A 7,785-nucleotide genomic window follows, 5' to 3' on the forward strand; every position below is an offset into this window, starting at 1 on the left:
AAATTGCGCACTAGACGTTCGGACGCACCACGCACGTACCTGAAGCGACGTGGACCCCAGGACGCGTGAGATCACGCCCCGGGCGCGCTTTGCCTCCGTACCCACTCGTCACTCCTCACAGCTTCACTAAGCCGAGTATGTAGAAGTCGAAGAAGCAGAACAACAAACCAGCCAATCCCCCACAGTGGGTGTGAGCCACAAGTGAAGGTCAACAAAAACAAGCAACACCAGCGAGCGCAGTGACGAAGCTATCGTAATGGGGCGAAATAATCCACGAATATGGCTGCACGTTGACGCACGGTCGCATTTGTGCAACCACCCGTGTCTCCCGAAGACCGTCTGTCGCGCGTCTTCGACGAAAAGCGCAGGCGAGTACTTCTCCACTGATTTCCGCGACCACTTCACGACCGCCTTCGGCCGCCTCATGTCCGTCCGGCACGATCGACGGAGCGCCGCACCAGCGCCTCGTACACGCCACCATAGCACTCCTACCCCTCGGAATCAGCAAAACTCGGACGTTTTCGACCACGACAGACAGAACCTGCCGGCCCGTTGAACGCTTGAACGACATCGCAGCGTCAAGTCGCACACTCACGTTCCGTCACCCTCTGCCACATGATCCTTCATTCACCGGCTTCACAACCCACGCGGTAGACGTTTCGCACGCATTCCCGGGTCTGCCTTTCACGGCAGGACCTTCGTCGACCTCGGTGCGGTGTTCCGCCACGTCGGAACTTGCAAGGCATATGTTGAGCGTGCTGAAGCAGCCAAAGGCACCACCTTTTTGCCGATGATTGTGGGCGTCGTTGCAGAGGCGTTGCTTGGGCAGCCGGCGTAGAAGCCATGTTGGATGGGTGACGTATTCACATTTTGCACAGTCATTTTTTTTTTTTCCTTCCTTCCAGACTTTGGTGCTCGAGTTGGACATGTACACTATGCATCAGTTTTTAAAACAAATGCTGTAGCATCCCTCGCGACATGCCTGATAATGTTCGCCAGCAAGCATTTGGTGTGACGTCATGGGCGCATAGAGAGTACGCATGCAAGCAAGCACGCGTGGCTTCGACCTCTGGGAAAAAGAAGGTTTCAGTTTTAACATGTTTGTAAGCGAAACTAGAAACTTCAAGCGGACTGGGGATAAAAGCAATGCCGTGAAGCCAGCGCTGCCGCTGTCGGTGCACAATGCTGGTTGTGCATGGGTGGACGTCGGAATTGCTTTGCTACTGTTTGCCCGGCTTTTGGCCAGAACTAAGTACGAGGTGTGAAAGAATGGATTTTAATTACGTGCTAATGAATTGCATCGCTTCTCGGCCTTTTGGCTAGTCCAATTGTCGAGTTAGCTGCTTTTTTTCGCGCGAGTCGCAGGTCGGACCTGGGGTCACGTCAAGCCGACGTCGACCCCCGGGTCGTGCTGCAAGGAAGTCTTCCAGCCTCCCGGGAGCTGCCGTTCCAGCCTGCAGTCCTTGGCCCCCGGTCCCGGGCCCTCCTGCTCGGTGACCCCCGCCCCATGCCTGGCGACGCACGGACCCGGAACCCGCCTGCTGCCCCGGCTCCTCCCGTCCCGTCGCCTACCTCTTGGCCACCAGACCTCGGACCCAGCACCTGCTGAGCCCGCATACTAGCACGCAGCACGCCTGCGTACCCACCAGTCACGCCCCCCCTCGTCTTTCGTGGAGGAGCGCCCCACCAGTGCCCATCATGGCAACTCAATCGAACCTCCCGGTGAGGGAGAATTGTTTTTTCTTTAATGTGCCTGACGGCGATTTTTGTATAGACGATTTAATTGACGCTGTAGAGCGTACCGCTGGGGAGGATAGCGTGCATGTCCTCCAGCATATGGGAGGCGCGAGATTTCTAGTGGGCACGCGCACTGCGGCTCAAGCCACCAAATTAATGGTGGAAGAAGGTTTTCTTGTGCGTAACGAGAAAGTAGCAGTGGAGGCAGTAGGGCCTCCGATTACGTTTGTGAATGTGTTTCGCTACCCCGCCTACCTCCCCGAGGACCCCTTGGTTAACGCACTGGCCCAGTACGGGAAAGTGAAGAGCGTGGCTTTCGCGACGGTCGCAAACCGGCAAAACAAACTCAATGGCGTGCGTGTTGTACGCATCGAAATGGTAAAGCCAGTGCCAAACTTTGCGATTGTCGCGGGGCACCGCGTAATGTTTGAGTACAGGGGCATGCGGCGTGTTTGCGCGAGGTGTAGCGAGACGGGACACATGGCCTCTGCGTGCCAGAACCCATACTGCAAGCGCTGTGGCACCTTTGGCCACGAGACGGAGGGCTGCGAAGCCGAATGCCAGAGATGCGGCGGCCACCACGGGACCAGGGAGTGCTTCAGGAGGCGCTCATACGCGTCAGCCGCTCGGGGGCTCTCCTCGGTCTCGGACCTCGCGTCAAACACGACTCGGCCCAGTGGCCCGTCTTCCCCGCGGCTCGGAGAACTGAAGTCGCGCCTCCAAGTATTGGCACCTAAGCCTGCACTCCGTACAACCGCAAGGGAGACCCTCCCCAGCGACCAAGACACAGACACTGACCCGCCCACTGGTGATAGCAGCACGGCGACTTCATCTGCCAATGAGGGAGAGCGAACAGAAAGAACAGAAGATGTCTCCACCGCACCTTCGGGAGCAGAGCTGAGTGACTCCGCCACAGATTCGGAGGTTTCGCCCCCCTCTTCCTCGCCTGCCCCCCCGACGGCGCGGGACCAGAGCCAACCTGCGACGCCCGAGCAGACAGAGGCGGAGCTTTCCACTGAGACAGGAGAGGTCTCCTCCTCTTCCCGTTCAACTCCCGCCAACGTGCTCGCCCCGGTAACCACCCAAGACTTGGCGGACGGAACCCAAGACCCCGCCCGCGGTGAAGCGCCCATTGTGAGCCGGGGCTACTATTTCCTTCCTGACGAACGTGACAAGAGCTACACCAACGCACCCTCCTCCGTCCCGACAGTGCCACGCCCTGCCCGGGAGAGAGATGGGATGGCAAGCCAGCCCGTAGGCCGCGAGCAACGCGCTCGCTCACGTTCACGCAGACGGCATGGCGATGATGATAAGAAGGCCGGGCGAGAGCGAACTGCCAGCAAGGAGCAAAGGCAGCGCCGACCGGGGGCTGAGGGACGGAGCAGCGACAGTGACGCCCCGCCCCAAGCTAAAGCGAAGAAACTCGACGCAAGCAGCGGGGGTAAAGGGGCACTGCCCCCCTAAGCCGCTGCCTTCAAGTTCTGAGAACGCGCCGCGCCGCTCCACACCCTCGCCAGCCACCGCCCGCCCTCCTCGCTTTCCCTTTGCGGCGCGCTCCCTTCCTCTCTTTGCTCTCGTGGCTAATGTTCCCCCTCTCCAGAGCAGCTGCTGGCGCTCGCCCCCTCGCCTGCTCCTTTACTGTCGAATTCGTGCCCAGCTGCGATAACCGATGCCCCCCCTCCGCATAGCCACGTGGAACGTGCGCGGCTTTCGCGATCGCGTCAAGCAGAGCATGGTGGTTTCGCAAGCAAAATCCCAGGGCATCGACCTGCTGTTCCTCCAAGAAGCGAACTTTCGGACCCCGCTTGACGTCACCCGATTCCGCCGCACCTGCCAGATCGAGGGGTTGTTTTCCCTAACGAACGCAAAGGCGTGTGGCGTAGGCGTCGTTTTCGTTTCGGGCCGTTGCCGGGAAAAGGCGCATTGCACCTTTGGAGCTGACGGACGCATCCTCCTTCTCGACATCTTCATCGATGGACGGAAGTTCCGCGTCGTCAATCTCTATGCACCCGTGACGCGCAACGATACAAACCGCTTCTATCGGGAACTGCATGGATACCTGCTTGAACCCCTTCCCCACGTAGTCCTCGGTGATTTCAACTGCGTCATCGACACTACGAGGGACATCAGGGGCCCGGGGCGCGGCGGTTCAGCATACCACGCTAGGGAGCTAATAAAGATCCTACGCCACCTCAAGCTGTCGGACGCCTGGGTTCACCTTCACGGGGACGCCTTCGTGCCGACGAGGACCTCAAGAGTCACGGGTAGCCGGCTGGACCGCATTTACCTTCCCGACGCATTGCTCCCTTTGCTTGCCTCGTGCGAGGTAATTGCTTTACCAGCCAGCCTGGAGAAATTGTCGGACCACGCCCCGGTGGTTATAACAGTGAGGGCGCAGCCGGGACCTCGACGGCGGGACACCGCTTGGCGCCTCGACCCGGCGATCTTAGAAGATAACGAAAGCGTAACCAGCTTGAAGGCCCGTCTGGAGGCGTCAATCCTAGCGTCCCCCTGCGAGTCCCCGGAGGCATGGGACGACCTGAAGTCGACGTGGAGGGACCTCCTGCAGCAGGAAGGTAGCGTAAGAAAAAAACGTAACACAGCCCGCTTGAACGAAATTCTACGAAGAATGCGCATCGTTCAAAGCGCCGACGCCCTTACTGCTTGCACCCGAGACTACCTTCACTCGCTTCGGGTCCAGCACGACCGAATTCTCCGAACGACCGCCCGGGAGGCCCGTACAGCACGCGCCGCCTCGGGAGACCAACCGGAGGTTGACCTGCGCGAGATTAACGGGAACGGGTCCTTGCGCATCACGGAAGCGCTCCGGCCCAACGGTACAACCACGTCAGACCCAGCTGAAGTAGAGGCCGCGTTTCTCGACCACTTCAGGCGTGCGTTCACCGAACCTGACCTGGCGGAATCGCATCGAGACCCGACTCTTGTTAGAAACCTATGCCAGAACCTGCACCGTTTGGAGGCTGACGAGTGTGTGACCCTGTGCGCCCCGGCCTCGCTCGAGGAAGTCCGCCGGGCAATCGCATCGATGCCCCCAAACGCAGCGCCGGGCGCAGACGGTCTGACAGCGGGATTCTATATGACGTTTTTTGAGGTCCTGGGCGAACCTCTTCTCAACATCGTCAACGCGGTAATTGGGAAGCGAGCGAAGCCAGCCTCCTTTGGTGTGGGGCGTATCGTCCTGATCTTGAAAGACGGCGCGCCCTCAAACGACCCGTCATCATGGCGCCCGATCACTCTACTAAACGTAGATTACAAGATCGTGGCGTCCATCTTGAACACCAGACTTAAGACCTTTCTGCCGGACATGATCGCCCCGCACCAGTCCTGCGCCGTCCCAGGGCGCTCAATGTACGCCAACCTCACCCTGACGAGAGATGTATTCGAGTTCGCCTCCAACAAATGCATCGCGGGGGCCTTCCTGTCCCTCGATCAGGCGAAGGCGTTTGACAGGGTGAGACACTCGTACATGCTGGAAGTACTACGCGAGTTTGGTCTCCCGCCGGACTTCGTCACGGTCATAGCGCAACTGTACACGGACCTGCAGTGCTGCGTAGTCGTCAACGGCACCACAACGACCCCCTTCGCATACACCAGAGGAATTAGGCAAGGGTGCCCCCTAGGCCCAACCTTATTCGTTTGCTCTATCGAGCCACTAATCACATCAGTCGCCTGTGACGGCCTCATCAAGGGCCTGCCTCTAACAGGCCAGGAAGAGCTGAAGATCCTTGCCTTCGCAGACGACATCTCCCTGTTCCTGAGAGATACGCGCAGCCTCGCACAATTCCGCAAGGTATTTAGCGCTTACGCCGCTGCATCTGGTGCGGCGCTAAACGAAGCGAAGAGCAAGGCCTTACTCTTCGGCCCCTTTCCTCCCGAGGTCATCGCACCGATTGAGTTAGTAACGACAGTGAAGGTGCTGGGGGTCTTTTTCACCTGTGAGGGCGTGGCGGCATCCACGTGGTCGAGAGTGTTGAGCAGGGCACAGATCCTCATAGAGCGAGCCAAACTCACCGAGCTCACCTTGCGAGACAAAGCTATTGTGGCCAAGACGAGCGTTTGTGCCCTCGCCTCCCACGTTTGCCGAGTCGCCATCATGCCTTCCAGAACCGCCAGCCAGCTAAACAAGCTCATTTCGGCATTCTTGTGGGATGGCAAGCCCCCACCCGTCAGGCGTAACCTCCTGCAACTTCCAGCAAGCGATGGCGGACTCGGCCTTCCCCACGTTCAGACGACCGGCAAAATCCTCGCTCTAAAGACCGCCCGAACACTGGCGAAGGCGAGCGCTTACGCCGGCAGGAACCTGCTCCTCTACTGGGCAAGTGTGCGTAATAGCTGGCTCGATGCAGGCAGTCACCGCGGTCCGTTCGCCGAGTCGCCCTCCCCCTTTTACAGGGCGGCAGCGGTGACTATGCGCATGCTCACCCGAGAAGCCCCTGGCTGCGAGATAGAGTCAGACCCGCCAGCAAGACTGGTCGAGACACTCACAGCCAACCAGCTCAACGATGACGACAGGTGCCGCGCGAACCGAGCGAAGAGGGAAATTGCCGTGCTTGGCCGCTATGCCCCCCGTGGAGTGCAAGACTTCATTTGGAAACGGGCATGGGAAGTCCTCCCCACACGGCAGAGACTACACCGCCTCGGCATCGTCCCCGACGCCCGTTGCCCAAACTGCCAGCATCAAGAGACCCTCAAACACGCTCTGTTCGACTGCGTGGCCGCGCGACCCGTGTGGCGCATAACCGCGCGCTGCTTCGGCATTCGCTCCCCTCCTTATCACAGGCGCAATAAAGGCCCCTTCGCGAGACTCGTCGTTGCCATCACCCTCTTCGTGATTTGGCAACGGCGATCTCTAGCAGAAGCGAAGAAAAAACCTGTGAGGGCGGCGTACCCCGCTATGAGCAAAATTAGAAGGTTGCTGTGGGCGCACCTATCCGAGGAACTTGAAGCCAGCGGCGAGGAAACGTTCCTTCGCCGCTGGCACACCAGATTCCTTTTCCTGAGAGATGGCAAGCTGGTCGCCCCTATAATCCCCTATTAACTGCCCCCCCCTCCCCGCCTTTCTCTATCCTTTGTGCCGCATCTTGCGCCCCCCCCCCCACTTCCCGCTCTATTCCGGCCCTTTCCTTATACTTCATGAGGCCTCGTCTCCCTTTCCTGCTCCAGTGCTAACGGGGCCCAACTTACGTGGCGCGGACACGCGTCTGAGCGGTGCGTAGCATTTAGCGCAGGCTGCGCCCTTTGTTTCGCCTGTATATAGTTATGCACACTCCATGTGTATCTGTACATATGTAAATAGATGCTTTATATATATGTGTGTGTTTTGTTTAATAAAAAAAAAAAAAAACTTTGTTAAATGGGAAAAGAGTGTATTTTTGTGTATTTTGGCGCCCTTGCAAGCTGCAAGTTTCTGTAATCCGTTTATTAAACCAAGTCCTAATTTGTTTTCCTGTACCAGCCATGTAACCGGCCGAACTGTCGGCTGTGTATTGTGTTCACACTGCAGCAATATGTTCTATGAGTGGAGAGACAAATAAATTCTCTTTGTGTAGTATCTGTTCTTATCAGCTTAATATCTGATACGGATCCTATTTGGATCCAAGATATTAAACTTATTTTTGTGATGCGGCGGAGTGCTTGAAGCTTGCTTCACCTCCGCCACGGGTTGGCCCGGTATTGCACTACCTCCGGGATCGGCCCACTCACCCCCTGCGGGGTGAGTTCGACAATAAATTCAATGATAGAAGGAGTGTTCGGATTTACCCATGATACCGGGGTAAACGGCTTGGGTGCGTCGAGTGTCCGAGACGGTGGCGGCACGCCGCCCCGGCTGACGCGGTATTCGCGTGCAGGGAGTGCGCTAGCTGTGTTTACACTTACGATTGCTCTGGGAAAATAAATGTTTCCGTGTGTATTTCATATATGGAGGGTCTCTTTTATTTTGTTATGTTCACACGTACATACTCAAGTTTCTTATTTTTTTTAACGTTCCTACTCATATTAATAAAACTATTGAGGAAATTATCATTA

The 7,785-nt window shown here is 57.6% G+C and overlaps 1 pseudogene; it reads left to right on the forward strand.

Annotated features, from left to right (window-relative positions):
* The first annotated feature begins 7,288 nt into the window (after positions 1 to 7,288).
* LOC142766152 (U2 spliceosomal RNA) lies at positions 7,289 to 7,462 on the forward strand (annotated as a pseudogene).
* Positions 7,463 to 7,785: the final 323 nt, after the last annotated feature.

The sequence above is a fragment of the Rhipicephalus microplus genome, chromosome 6 (assembly GCF_043290135.1).
Source record: "Rhipicephalus microplus isolate Deutch F79 chromosome 6, USDA_Rmic, whole genome shotgun sequence".
Taxonomy (NCBI): domain Eukaryota; kingdom Metazoa; phylum Arthropoda; class Arachnida; order Ixodida; family Ixodidae; genus Rhipicephalus; species Rhipicephalus microplus.